At 41.4% G+C, this 14,758-nt stretch overlaps 1 protein-coding gene across 1 annotated transcript in view; it reads right to left on the bottom strand.

The window, feature by feature from the left end:
• The window catches only part of tp63 (tumor protein p63), a 50,552-nt gene extending 44,931 nt beyond the window's left edge, over positions 1-5,621 (bottom strand). The window contains exon 1 of the mRNA XM_048199732.1: positions 5,257-5,621. The gene's annotated coding sequence lies outside the window, so the exon portion shown is untranslated. The remainder of the gene's footprint in view (positions 1-5,256) is intronic.
• Between the last annotated feature and the right edge of the window lie 9,137 nt (positions 5,622-14,758).

Raw genomic sequence — 14,758 nt, 5'->3', positions numbered from 1 at the left:
TATATATATATATATATATATATATTATATATATATATATATATATATATATATTTTATATAGCAGTAATCCGTGTAATATCCGTGCATATTATTGTTTTGTTTTTTTGTCCATGTGTCCTTGTAATATGAGTCAGCATGAAACGGAAGTTGTGTTAGACTTTTCTTCCCTATTGTGACATATATCCGAGTGAAACGGCTTCTCTAACAAGAAAAAATGTAGGGTGTAACTCTATTTTGTCCATCGGGAATTGATTGGATAGTTGGACTGTTGTCGTTTGGTATTGCTGTGATCTCATGTGAGTGACAGGTTGTCCTTGAATATTGTAACTTCTGTTTAAACCAAAGTTGCAGACTTTAACCAAAGCCACTTTAAGGCAAGCCTTCAATATTAGAAAATAAACCATAAATGCAGCAGTATGCAGGGAAGGAGACCAGAGGCCGTTTTTTTAATCGATGTCAATGAAGTAGAGGCGTGGAGAGAAGTCAAACAATTTTGCAGCAGGCAGGATTCAGCTATTCTCATGGATCACGTGTGCCTTGATAACCAATCACATTACAGCCTTAATGTCTTGAATTTCTGTCAGAGTTGTACAACAGTCAAATTCAATGAGGCTCATTAAGGCTGTAATGTGACTGGTTATCAAGGCACATGTTATTCAAATTAACCATTACGCCTTCTCCAATGGTAGAGCCACGGACCTAATAAGAGTATCTCTGCTTTAACTAACTGACCAGCAACCTCGCAGTCTCATGTCCTTTGATATATCTTTCCCTACACATGCCAAGCAGCAAGTTATTTTAGACCAACCCCCCTACACACACCCAGCACACAGTTAAGCATACACTGCACACACCCAGGCAGATAACTTTACAAACATCTGCAAATTGTGTGTCCTCATTTTGACATTCCTGAACAGAATCCAACTTTAACTAAATGTTTTGCCCTGCTGTACTTGGTTTTAGTTTATGGATGGTGGCAGATTCCCACATACCCACAACCAAAGTGAAAATACTTTTAACTTATTTGTCACTCAATACAATCCCAGAAATTCACTGTGCACTTGATAAATATCAAATAACTAAAAGCATTAGAGAAGTGTTTTCTGCATCTCTTTATGAAGGTAGAATATTTCAATGTCATGGCAAAATTAACTTTACATGTGTTGTGAATAAGTTTGCAATCTGAGTTGAATGTGATAAGATAAAAAAAACATTTAACGCAAAATAATTGCAAGAAAATATGCCTTTCAATCGAGTTGTCCTCATAGACTGAAAGCATAAACAATCATAAAAGCGAGTGACATGACAAGTGTAGTACATTTCACAAAAAAGATCTGGTTATCTTAATGAGTCATTCGAAAAGACTCTCAAACTCATGAATTATCAGTTTAAATCCTTCACTGAATTAACTCATTTTCTGTGTCCAAAGTCGCCCTATACCCTTAAATAGGGCACTATTTGTGGGGAGAGCCATTTGGTATCCGAAACCATATTGGACCTAATCAAGAGCACTCATTCAATCCCATAATACACCGCAATAACAAGTGTACAACCGATGTACTCAACCGCACTCAACGAGCCTACTCCATAGGCAAGACCATCCCATTTAACAATGCTCAGTCCAACCTTTGCGGCCTTCAAAGGCCAGTCCAAGTCCTTAGAAGGAAGCAGCCTTTGAACTGGGACACAGCTAATATTGCACTCAACAGCTAGAAAATACCCATAATGCACTGTGATGGTCACGCCTAATGAATTCCAACGTCTTGCCATAAAATGGCACCCGCAGCTGAATCATCCATCCATCCATTTTCCAAACCACTGGTCTAATGTGGATACACTGTAATGTCATACAAGTATAAATTTATTTTTAATTTATCAGTAAATTGTTCAATTATGGTTTATACATGCTAGTTTCCAGTTCAAAATAAATCTTTTCATCTCACTACTGGAGCTGTCAATTGCTAAGTTTCAAATGATTATTAAACAGCAAGCACTATACAAAAGAGGCAGACTTACCATGCGTTCCATTCGGAAGGGCTGATCCCTATGCCCTAATCCCTTCAAAGGGGTTACCCTTCAGAGTGAGAAGGGATGAAGGGTGTAGGGGTTAAAAAAAAAAACAAAAAAAAAAACTTTTTCTGGAACGCTCTTCTGCGTCATCTTAACGAGACAATCGAGGAGAAGTAGGTTGTGCAAGCTGCGCCTTTTGTTTAACGTTAGTTTATTTATTTATTTATTTTTGGTTTATCGCACCATATTGTATATTGTGTCTATGTATTTGAAACATTTGAATGGACTGATAAAGGGAGCTGTAAAATTTTTTTGTTGAAGTACAATGTCATTTTGACCATAATAATGTACCAAATCTAACTTGTATAAATATTACAGTAGTATAGAAAAATACTATACATACATTTATAGGTAAAATCGAACTCTGAGCCTCCTGTACCCAATCTGTGATGCCAAACAATTTCCCTGTGCAAAGGATCATGGGGACCCAAAGTGTCCATCAGTGGTACCCTTCAAATCCTTAATTCAGAAGGGCCCTTTGAAGTGGCTAGTTTTGAGCACTTCGGTTTGGAACAACCCTTTAATATGGCGGCCATGATTATTTTCACTCCGAAGTGCCCTTCGGAGGGTGATACATCCCGTTTGGAACGCGCCGTCAGTGTACAAATTCCCTCAATCATTTTCATTCACTCCTTCGAGTGGACTATATTAGTGGAATAATGTAGGGCAATTTCGAACACAGCCTCTGAATCTGTCAGACCAGTTACTTAATATACATCTGAGTCACTGACTCTATATGTCCATTTTGAAATTAAGTTTTGTGTACATAAGGTTTGTAAAACTTAAATCAGTAATATATACCCGGCTCCCATGAAAGATCAGCTTTGTAGATCAAAGAGAGGTATTGTTGTATGCGGGTGTTTACAGAGACAATAAAAACAGCATATGTCAACAAATTATTTTCAGGTAATGATCAAAGTTTTGTTTTGATTTATTCTGCCAGTGTCAGTAGGTTATTGCATTCTTAAGGGAGTTGCAGAATCACGTTGTTTTTCAAAAGACAACAATTGTTATAACCTAATGAAGCACAAAACAGAACAGGCCTTATGCATCAGAGAAATAAGCATGCAGCCATCTTCAGAATTTAGTTTGAACCACTGATCTATATGTGGTTTGAACTTCCATTTTGCAGTAGCTCTGTATATTTTTATGGCATTGCTGTTGAAGAGTAATTAGCAGGTGAAGTGGATTTACTAATTGTAGAGTTGATGACAGTGCTCATAAGCATTGTAATGCTTGAAGCGGATGATATAAATGTCAGTACACCAGAAAGATTTTAAAGCGGTTAATTCATAAATCCATAAGATCTTACCTTCATGCTGTGGACATGCAAACCGGAAGACAGGATACAACAACAAGCACGGCGGCACTGAAAAAGGGGTGGGGCTACATAAGGTTTATAAGTATACTATGCAATACAATATTATCAAGTGGATACACACTGCGACTGAATCAAGGCATGAAATGCTAATATGTATGTTATATTTCAGAAACAGAACTAGAGAAAATATAGAAAGCACATATAACTTAATACATACAATTTTAAAGGGGGTCTATCACACACAGTTTCTGCCAATCTCCTGAGTTAATCTTGAGTACCTATTAAGGCAGGAACACACCAAGCCAACAGTCGGCCGTCGGGCAGTTTTTGTTCGTCGGCCGACTAAGTTTTCTCAGTGTGTTCCGCACTGTCGGCTGAAGATGGTTCTCGTCTGCTTTTTCGAAATGTTGAATCGGCGTCGGAGCTCGTCGGTTCATCGGGCCATCTGATCATTCTGACTGGCTGTTCAGTTACTGCCACCTGCTGGTTCGGAAAGGCATTTCATCTTATGCACGCACAGAATGGACATGCTACTTGGCCGTCGGCTGTCAAGCGTTGGTTTGGTGTGTCAGGGCAACTTTGGACCCAGACCCTGCCAACGTGAGCCAACCCCGCAGTCTGCTTTCGTCACCACTAGTTCGTCGGCGTCGGCTTGGTGTGTTCATGCCTTAAGAGTAGTAGTGCATCCTTCATATCTCCGAAAAGTCTTTAGTTTTATCATATCTATAAAAGATACATACGCTGTACTGAGTCTTTCCGAAAACAGCCGAGCTCCTGGAGGCGTGCCGTGTGAGCGGAGCTAAAGGGTGACGAGCATGCGCAGCTTTTGGCATAGCGATCGTCTTCAAGCCATCAATGGTCAGCTAAACAAATGTATTTAAAACATGAGCGTAGAATACGCGGGGGACGTGTCCCCCACACTTTTAATAAAATGTAAATTCGTCCCCCGCACTTTTCGCATGACCTGTCATTTTATTCTTAACTAAAATGAGGCGATCTAAACACGATTGCAACAAGACATGGTTTATGTGTGTTTTTCAAGCCATCTCAAGGTATTTATTGACAATAAAGTATATGAATAATGCAGTGCTAATTGACAACCTTTTTAATGTTTTTGAAAGAAGTCTCTTATGCTCACCAAGACAGCATTTACTTAATCAAAAAATACTGTAAAAACAGTACGAAGTTGCGAAATATTACAAATTAAAATGGCTGTTTTCTATGTGAATATACTTTAAAATGTAATTTATTCCTGTGATTTAAAGCTGACTTTTCAGCATCACTGAAGACTGGAGTAATGATGCTGAACATTCAGCTTTGATCACAGGAATAAATTATATTTTAAAATATATTCACACAGAAAACATCTATTTTAAATTATAATACTATTTCACAATATTACTGTTTTTACTGCATTTTTTGATTAAATAAATCCAGCCTTGGTAAGCAGAAGAGACATAAGCCTATTTCAATTGTACAATAACAATTGTCCAAACTTTTGACAGGTACTGTATTTTCTACTTTATTCTGTGATCTTTTTTTTTACATTGTATAAAATCTATGTGGACTTAATGCACAAATGTTTGTAGTACATAAACCAATCATAATATTATCATAAAATATAGGGAAAAATTTCTGTCCCCCTCACTTCTAAAATGATGGCTACGCCCAATACACCATCGCATCGTACTGACATTTATAACACCCGCTTCAAACATTACAATGCTTATGATAACTTTTGAATCACTATAATGAATATAGCTTAGTGAATGATGAATAATGAATTCATAAATTAACTACTTTCGTGTTGTTTACATTATATGCACCTATTGCCAACAAAACAAACATGTGATGCAGTTTTACCACCTGCGGTTGGTAGAACTGGGCCTTGTTTATAAAACCATAAGTGCCGACCCTGAGGGCTCGAGCAGCCGCGGAAAAACACGAGATATTCTCCATTCATTTCAACCAATAAAAAAGTGATTGCAATTATCAGACATGACTTTATCCTTATTTTGATAGTTAATTTAAAGCGTTTTCTGTTGTTATTTTAATGACAAATATCGAGAGCATATCAATGTTATGCGTGAGAACAAATCTCTCAAATCTCTAAATCTCTCAACTTAACGCTGGGTTCATTGGGAAGCAAGGTTATCTTTCCCTCACAACCAAAAACACACTTCTTTGGTGACATTGTTGATTTCGTGGTCTAAAAACAAAGTGACAAATCTTTCTCGAACAAGTCCTGTGCACTGCAGCGCTGCGTACGACTTCCGTAAAGCCGAACGAAGCGCGTTGATGGGCGTGCACTTGCTCTCTCACTCTGGTCGATGTGCGCGCGCGCGCTCTTCCGGGAGAAGTGGGCTATGTCCGGCCTTCGGAGGACACATTTCAAGGTAGTAAGGCATCAAGGCACGTCCGAATCCAGTGTTAGATTCACTTCATATCTCCTGAGATACCTTCATCTGATTGATTTTTCAAGGCAGCATAGATGTGTCCTTTGCTGTCTTTGATATCCCACAATCCTATGCTTTCCATTCTGTGACAGTTGAGCTAGAAAAATAAAGATGGCGTCCGAAAGTTGCGTTTGCTGGCCAGTTTGTGAGTAAATGTACATTTTTACCAATATTTTCCACTTTTGATATCATTTCTAGCGAGAAATTTCTACTGTAGTAATTAAATATTTGTTTATTTCTCACCAAAGCTCGCATATTGCGGTAGATCATTAAACTGTTACACTGTCTCAGAAGTCTGTCCGAAATCCGTTTCATAAGGTGTCTTCATGCACAAACGCTGACTTACAAGTCATTGCTTGATAAGGCAGTGAGGCAGCAAGTCAGCTACATAGGTTTTTGGACGCAGCCGTGGTGCCCAAGGAATTCTACGGAGCCCCAGATATGACATGCTGGAAAAAAAATCGTGCGCACGGTTTAGTAAATCGAGGGAACGAATTAGTAAATCATGCACGCAATTTCATGCATGTCATGTGCGGGGCTCCATAAAATTCCGGCCTTTATTACATAATAAAGGGCCATACTCGAAAAAAAAAAAAAAGTGAAAACATTTTTTAACATGAAAATCACGTGAATTACCAATCTAATCAGCAGATGACTGCAGAGGACCAATCATTAGTTCATTTGCCATTTCCACTCCTGTTTATAGTTCTATTACATGTTACTGAAGTATGAAGCATAGCAAGAGTAGTCTCGAAGGTATCACAATTATGTTCAGTTTAGTTTTGTTACTGGACTTTGTAATTTGTAATTCTTCACTTCCTGTGTTCCTTTGTTTGATTTTCCCACCACCTATCTGTTACCATGGACACTAACTATCATCACAGCTGTTTGTCATTTAGCACATCATCTTTGTGTATTTAAGTTCCTGCTGTTCACTTAGTCTTGGCATGCATCTCAATCAGCTCCCTAGTTCAGTAGTCAGGGCACTGAGAGTCGGCCACATTTATTTACACAATGTACTGATTCACAACCTAGGAAGCTAGGGAGCTGATTGAGACGCAGGGTTGGTTTGGTCACATTCACGTTAAGTGTGTTTCTCTGCCCTGTTTTGGATTATTGCCTGTTTGGATTAAACTTCATATAGGAATTTCATCATTCTGAATCTTCATCTGTTTGTCTGCCTGCAACAAATATGTCAGATTGTGACAGATGACCAGACCGCCCAAAATTGGACAGTAGGGCAAAAATTATCATCCTGGCTCAGGAGAGCCATTATTTTTTCTTTTGTAAAGGACCAGCTTTCTAGACGACGAGACCCTGAAGACCTTGTTCCTGATCTGGGCTACTTTCAACCACCCCATCAACCTCCTAGACACCACAGGACTGGACTGGAGGAGAGCGTTGCGTCCCGATCCGGAGCACAGCCAAACATGGAGCACAGCCAGACCCAGAGCACGCTTCAACACCATCGACCCTGGAGGAATCGTGTGTGCCCCCCACAGATGTTGAGGGTCAACCCGCCACAACAAGTGAGCCAGAGCCCGAGAAAGAGAGAACAGGACTCACCATCGCCCTGGAAGTGGAAACCCGACGTGAATCTGACCAGAGGAGTGAGCCCGCGACACCAACGGCCGAGGGAACGAAGAGGGAAGATTGGCTGTTGGACTTCAATGGGGACTTGTCGACTCCCACCCTATCCCACCCAGTATCTGAATCTTTATTGCTTATGGAGAACTTTAAGGACTCTGATTTATCAGTCTGTTCAGAAATATTGCTGTAAGGACAGCAAGGTGAACATTATAGACTGGGACTTATACTTTGCATTAACCTGTGTGGACTGTGTTATGATTACTGCCATTCTGTCAAGTCTTGTGTCATCGCCACTAACACAGAGCTCAGCCAGTTCTCCAGCCCTGTCGCTGCCGGATGTTTGCAGCCCTGCGCTGTCTCCGGGGAGTCCCTGCTATGATGTGCAACCACTGCAGTGCCCATGCGAAAGGATCCTACGACTCCGCCTCTGATCACTTCACTCTATCTCGGCCCATCGACCTGTTGGCTCCGTCTTGGCTCCTCCCACTATCGGCTCCACCAGAGACCCTCGGCCTAGTGGCTCCACTGGATTCCCTCATCCCACCGGCTCCCCTTGGTGAGTCATCACACCACTTTTGCCACAGACCTGCGGGTTGTCCGCTGCACTCCAACCCTCCACCCCTTCAGCTGCAACAGGTACATCCTTCCCTTCAGTCTCACTGCTGTCCTCGGTCACACCGGCATCGCCCCAGTCCTCAGGTACTCTGGCTCCGCCTCTGATGCGCGTCAACGCAGCTGCGCCCAGGTCTCCGGAATCTGCGATGATGCTCCGCTCCATCGACCCTCTGTTTGTGTCTGTGGATCCATCTGCCTCATCTTCATCGGTCAGTCCCCAGATGTCGACAGCTATGCCATCTACATCTTGGCTCCTCCCTCCCTCGACTCCCCCATGGGCTGTCGGCACTGTGAAGCTCTGGGCAGTGCCATAGGCAGGGTGCGAACCACGGGGGAGCTAGTGGGAGCTCAGCTCCCCTTAATAAAACATGGGCTCCCCTGAAAACGTGATTTGTGAAATTTTGGGGGGTTTAAAAAAATATTGACAATGTGTTATTTTGATGTGCAATTTCAGTTTTGTGTAGTGTGATCATCGTGGATTAGTGTAAAATTGCAAAAATATCATTCATTTATGCATGACGGCGATTTAAACCTAATTCACTTCAATAAAGATAACTATACATGCTATTCTTGTCATGAGCATCAAGGTGTGGGGACGCTGCGGTGCAAATTCCACTCATGTTAACTCGAACAGCAAAGGAAGTTGACCCCAGGCCTGTGTTAAGGTGAGGCATGTTATTCGCAATTATGTTGTGGCTGGGTTGTTATAGGTCTGCATGACTCTCGATATATTAGACCTAATTGAACGGAGGAATTTTGGTATTCTTCTGTAGCTTGACGAGTAACTTTAACCGCTGTTCATGTAAACTCAAAGACAGCCTGATGCTTTGTTTATAGACTATTTGTGGGTGGCTGTTTGTTGTTTCACCTATCAATTTGTGTCGATCATGTATAATAGGGTTAAATCCTGTATAGTCTAGACTAAAAACACATCTCTTTAACCTGGCATACACATAACACATTATCAATTTATATTTTCAAATCCATTGAAGGATTATTAGGCTGCATAAATTAGGTCAGCCGGAACCGGGAACACTTCCTATAACACCAGATGTACTTGTTACATCAGAAAAAGAATGGCATCTACGCTAATATTAGTCTTTCTGTTTATCCCGAGGTTTACCATAGTCAACCGGATCCGAGCCGTATCCAGCTGAGACCAAGGACCTGTGCCTTGACACGACCACAACGCAGCCCTGAAGTATCAGCAGAGATCGAGTCGACTAGATCATCCATTGTGAAGACATCATCAACATGACAGCCAGTGCCACAGTTCCTCAACAGACCGACCATACCGGCGTGATGAATACGATCCTCAACTGGACATGAACACAACGCAGCCCTGAAGTATCAGCAGAGATCGAGTCGACTAGATCATCCATTGTGAAGACGTCATCAACACGACAGCCAGTGCCACAGTTCCTCAACAGACCGACCATACCGGCGTGATGAATACGATCCTCAATTGGACACGACCACAATGCAGCCCTGAAGTATCAGCAGAGATCGAGTCAACTAGATCATCCACTGTGAAGGCCTCATCGACACGACAGCCAGTAGCACAGTTCCTCAACAAACCGTCCATATCGGCGTGATGAATACGATCCTCAACTGGATGGAACTGAAATAAAAACTTTGATTGTTGCGATCCTATCAGACTTATGATAGCAACCTGATTCATAACAAAGCACTGTTCGCCAGAGCAGAACTGGCCCCCCTAAGCCTGGTTTCTCCCAAGGGTTTTTTTTTTCCATTTTAACACCTATTTGCCACTTGTTTGTCACCTGATGTCACCTGTTGGAGTTTGGGTTCCTTGCCACTGTCGCCTTTGGCTTGCTTAGTTGGGGACACTTGACATTTGACTTGACATTTGATATTCAACAGTATTCTTGACATTTATTCAACAGCGCTTTGATCTGCCTGCATTGACACTATTCTTTAAGAGCTGCTGTGCAGCAAAAATTATGTACCAGTTATCAATGTAAAGCTGCTTTGACACAATCTGCATTGTAAAAAGCGCTATATAAATAAAGGTGACTATAGTGATTTATCCTATATAGTGCTTGCATAAAGCAAGTAGTGTACACAGTTGTAGCTGTTATTTATTTATCTTTGTAACTCATTGTAAGCACCATCTTTTGAGGCACGCGCAAGTGCACGAACATCCTTCCCCATGAGTGATGTCTCTTCGTCCACAATAAAGAACATAGCAGGAACTGAGTACATGTAGGGAAACGTCCGCTGACAAACACCCAACCACCGGAATTTAGGCTTTTGAACACATCACCAACCTGGCTGTAGTTTGCAACAGCACAACGTTACTGAAATGGCATGCATAAGTGCTGTAGGGCAGGATAGATACGGAAGACCCACTGTCAGACACCAAATCCACCACATGAGTCTGTGAGTCAGAAGTAGATACAGTCACTGTGGTTGTAATGCTGGGAGTATCAGCTGAATATTCTGTGTACAGTACAGTAACTTAAGGTAATTCAATATTCACCTGACAGAAGTAGTGGTGTTCAGCCACCATGTTAGCTTTTGGCACGAAGTAGGCTTTCAGTGCATCCTCTGCATCTTTATGCATTGTACGTGTTAAAAAAAAAAAAAAAGATGATGTGTGTGGAACACGGTTTGTTGTTGTCTCACTAATTGCATCATCAGGTTCAGTGCTCCTACTGGTTTTTGATTTGACGGTTGTCGTATGACAAGCCACACTGCAGGACTGTGCGCCAAATCTTCCGACAATGCCAGATTTCGTCAGAGGTAAAATTTGATCACAGTGGTCATTAATTGGCTGTCGGTGAACGGTGGCCAAATCATGGCCAACATTGTACAGTGTGAACCCAGCTTTAGGCAATGAGTAGAAAATCCATTGTCCCTCTGTGCCAAGGCATTGAAGCAGTACAGCTCTCTGTTTTTCGTCTGGCCAGGCATCCCCTCTGGCATCAATAACTTGTAGATAATTTTCAAAAATCTGAAGCCATGTGCTGAACAACATAGCAGGCTCACTAGGCAAAAAACTCTAGGCAAAGCATAATGGCTATTTTAGGAACTGGGAACACATCCTATAACACCCGACGTAAGAAGAATGGTATCTACGCTAATATTAATCTGTCTCATTCTTATCCCGAGGTTACTGTAATCAGCCGGACCAAGTCCATACCCAGATCAGATGGTGGACCTGACATGACCAAAATGCAGCCTTGAGTGTCAGAAGAGGCCATGTCTACTAGACAATCCTCTGTGAAGGCCTCGTTGACATGACAGCCATTAGCACAGATCCTCAGCAGAGACCACAAGAACCAGACAGAAACTAGATGAATATTTGAATGCTACCAATCCCGAAATTAATTCTTACTGCCCTTACAAAAAAATAAGTATACTTCGTTTATTTTAAGTATACTAAAGTAAAATTTAAGTATATATTTTAAGTATGCTTCATGTAGTAAGTTTACTAATATCAGTGTAAAATAGGCTCACTTTTTTGTGTATAAAAGTATATTTTAAGTGTAACAGTACACTTTATGACAAGTGAACTTATATGCCTAATCCTTGCACCAATTTGTGGAATCTGTTATGAGTTAGTAAGCAGCAATAAAGCACATGAGACAGGAGTAGCAAACTTCACCCACTTCCGTTCTCTCACACAATAAGTCATTACACAATACTTCAAAATAGTCACAACATAATTCACTCATGAACAAAACACTTGTGTATGAGATTGAAAAAAGCTATAAATCATACGTCTGTGGCCTGCGATGATCACTAATGAGTTGTTTCTTGTTACAATAAATTCACAAAGCAACTGTATGCTGTAAAAAAATGAGATGGCAAAACATTTTTAAACATGCATCACCACTAGTTTCCTGCCATTTAAGGTTATAAAGGCATCATACACAAAATATAATATATTATTTTGAAGAAATATAGCACAAACAAGTAAAACACTCCACAAAAAGAAATATGTTGAAAAGCATAATATAATAGTTTCACACTTTCAGGTGCGTGTATAGCAAGCAAACAAACAGTCAGGTCACATCCACACAAAGCCAGAGCTTTTCCCTATCCGATCTTTTTTTTTTTTTTCCTCATCTCAAGAAATATCTATATATAAACCAATGAAACCGACTCAAAACGATATAGTATATATGCCAGATCAGTATGTGGCGTAGTAATTCTGCCACAGAGATACACTAAAAACTGAGAATAAGACTTGGAGCATGCTCATAAACCTTGCGCGCTGTATACAAACTTTAGTAAAGGTTAGAAATAAAGCTTTACTTTAGTAAAGCTAATAGGCTCAGTAGCTTATAATAGGCACAAACACACGCATGTAGTCTGCTGTTGTTGTTGTTGTTGCTGTTACGTGACGTAGCGGTGTCTGACTAGGGTCGAGACATGGGGTGATACAATAAGATACAATGAAAAAATGTATACGTATACATCAGAACGCATCTCCGTGTGGACGGGCTCTCAGACGGATAAAAATCCAATACGACGGTTAATCCAAACAGACAAAGTAATCCAACAAAGACAGAGAAACACATCATAACGTAAACGTGACCAGACAAAGACTAAGTGAACAGCAAGAACTTAAATACACAATGGTGATGATGGTGAATGACAAACAGCTGTGATGATAGTTAGTGTCCATGGTAACAGATTAGTGGCGGGAAAATCAAACAAAGGAACACAAGAACTGAAGAATTACAAACTAAAACTCTTAGTTTTGAAACTAAAAGTCTATGAATAAAACTAAACTGAACATAATTTTGACAGAACGCCCCCCTCCAGCAAGGCGTGACCTCGCGCCGTAAACTGAAGATAAACAAAGAGAGAGATGGAGGTGGCTTAGGAGGTGGACGAAGGAGTGGTGCAGGGATGGTGATCAGTGGCGACGGAGGAGGCGTGACCAATGACCGACGGCGAAACCCCAGTGGCAAAGATGTATAATGTAATAAAGGAGGCTGATGGATCCATAGCCGCAGACGGAGAGTCGAAGGATCCACAGGCACAGGTTCCGGTGACCTGGGTGCAGCCGAGGTGACCAGTGTTGGATGCGGAACCAGAGTCCCCGAGGACGGCGGCAAGACTGAAGAGAAGGGGGAAACCATTGCAGCTGAAGGGGTGGAGGGTCGGAGCGCAGCACACAGGCACTGCTGGTGGTTGCCAGCAGCTTGATGACATAGCAGGGACTCCATAGAGATGGCACAGGGCTGTAAACATCCGGCAGTGATGGGGCTGGAGGACTTGCTGAGCTCTATGGTGGTGGTTATGAAACAAGACTTGACAGACTGAGAGTAATCATAACAGTCCACACAGGTTAATGCCCCAGTCCATAATGTTCACCAAGCTGTCCTTACACAGCAATATTTCTGAACAGACTGATGAATCAGAGTCCTTAAAGTTCTCCATAGGCAATAAAGATTCAGATACCGGGTGGGATATGGTGGGAGTCGACAAGTCCCCATTGAAGTCCATCAGCCAGCTCTCTCTCTTCGTTCCCTCGGCCATTGGTGTTGCATACTCACTCCCCTGGTCAAATGGTGTTCCACTTCCTCGGGCTCTGGCTCACTCATTGCGATGGGTTGACCATCAACATCTGCAGGGGGCACACATGATTTCTCCATGGTAGATTGATGTTGAAGCATGCTCTGGGTCTGGCTGTGCTCCGGATCGGGACATGATGCTCTCCAGACACCTAATGACGGTTTCCCTCCAGTCCAGCCCTGTGGTGTCTGGGAGGTCCATGGGGTGGTTGAAAGTAGCCCCGATCTGGAACAAGGTCTTCAGGGTCACGACGTCAAGAGAGCTGGTGACAGCTAGGTGACAAATGTCCTATACAAAAGAAAAAAAATCATGGCTCTCCTGAGCCAGGATGATCATTTTTGCCCTATCGTCCATTTTTGGGCGGTCTGCTCATCTGTCACACTTTCAGGTGTGTGTATAGCAAACAAACAGACGAAGAGTCAGCTGGATAAAAATCCAATACAAAGTTTAATCCAAACAGGCAAAGTAATCCAACAAAGACAGAGAAACACACCATAACGTAAACGTGACCAGACAAAGACTAAGTGAACAGCAGGAACTTAAATACACAATGGTGATGATGAGCTAAATGACAAACAGCTGTGATGATAGTTAGTGTCCATGGTAACAGATTAGTGGCGGGAAAATCAAACAAAGGAACACAAGAACTGAAGAATTACAAACTAAAAGTCCATGAATAAAACTAAACTGAACATAATTGTGACAAATAGATATATTGTGCAAATTTAAAGTCACCATGAAAATGAAAAAATCATATTTTTATGGAATATTGCAGTATTTATTATAAATGATTTATCCGTTAACATCATTAGCTTTTTTAAAATGCATGTGCCCTCATAATCTTCAATCAAAATAACTTCCCCTACCACTTGCAGCGACATCTCTTCTCTGATGATGTGTTTACTGGTGCGAGGGCAGGACAATGCCCTCATGTCACTCACATGAGATCACAGCAATAGCCAATGACAACAATCCATTGAGCCAATCAATTTCTGATGGACAAAATCAAGTCACACCCTACATTTTCTTGTTCAAGTAGCCATTTCACACTTGGGTATGTCATGCAGACTTTAAAACAGACAAAACCTTTTACATTCTGGTTATTAAACTTAGTGACCACTAAGTTTACAATACAGTACAAATGTGGTTAC

This window comes from Megalobrama amblycephala, linkage group LG8, assembly GCF_018812025.1.
Source record: "Megalobrama amblycephala isolate DHTTF-2021 linkage group LG8, ASM1881202v1, whole genome shotgun sequence".
In the NCBI taxonomy this organism is placed as follows: Eukaryota; Metazoa; Chordata; class Actinopteri; order Cypriniformes; family Xenocyprididae; genus Megalobrama; species Megalobrama amblycephala.
The sequence above is the reverse complement of the archived record's forward strand: the minus strand, read 5'-3'. Positions and strand labels throughout refer to the sequence as shown.